The 340-nt window shown below is 40.9% G+C and overlaps 1 non-coding gene across 1 annotated transcript; it reads left to right on the top strand.

Moving 5' to 3' along the window:
- LOC148571343 (small nucleolar RNA R71) lies at nt 1-108 on the top strand. The gene has a single exon (XR_015908457.1). It is a non-coding gene; the product is annotated as a small nucleolar RNA R71 (small nucleolar RNA).
- The last annotated feature ends 232 nt before the right edge of the window (nt 109-340 follow it).

Here is a 340-nt window from a genome sequence, read left to right as displayed (position 1 = left end):
AAGCATGTCAGAAGGACACTTTTTGATCAACTGTTTGTATCTTTCCCAAGCTTCATAGAGGGATTCACCTTCTTTTTGTCTGAAGGTTTGAACATCAGCTCTAAGCTTGCTCAACTTTTGAGGAGGAAAGTACTTGGCTAAGAAAGCCGTGACTAGCTTATCCCAAGAGTTCAGGCTGTCTTTGGGTTGAGAATCCAACCATAATCTAGCTCTGTCTCTTACAGCAAAAGGGAAAAGCATGAGCCTGTAGACTTCAGGATCTACTCCATTAGTCTTAACAGTATCACATATCTGCAAGAATTCAATTAAGAACTGAAAGGGATCTTCAGATGGAAGTCCA

This window comes from Arachis ipaensis, chromosome B3, assembly GCF_059453495.1.
Source record: "Arachis ipaensis isolate K30076 ecotype BB chromosome B3, ASM5945349v1, whole genome shotgun sequence".
In the NCBI taxonomy this organism is placed as follows: domain Eukaryota; kingdom Viridiplantae; phylum Streptophyta; class Magnoliopsida; order Fabales; family Fabaceae; genus Arachis; species Arachis ipaensis.
Note: the sequence above shows the minus strand (reverse complement) of the source record. Positions and strands in the feature narration are given on the sequence as shown.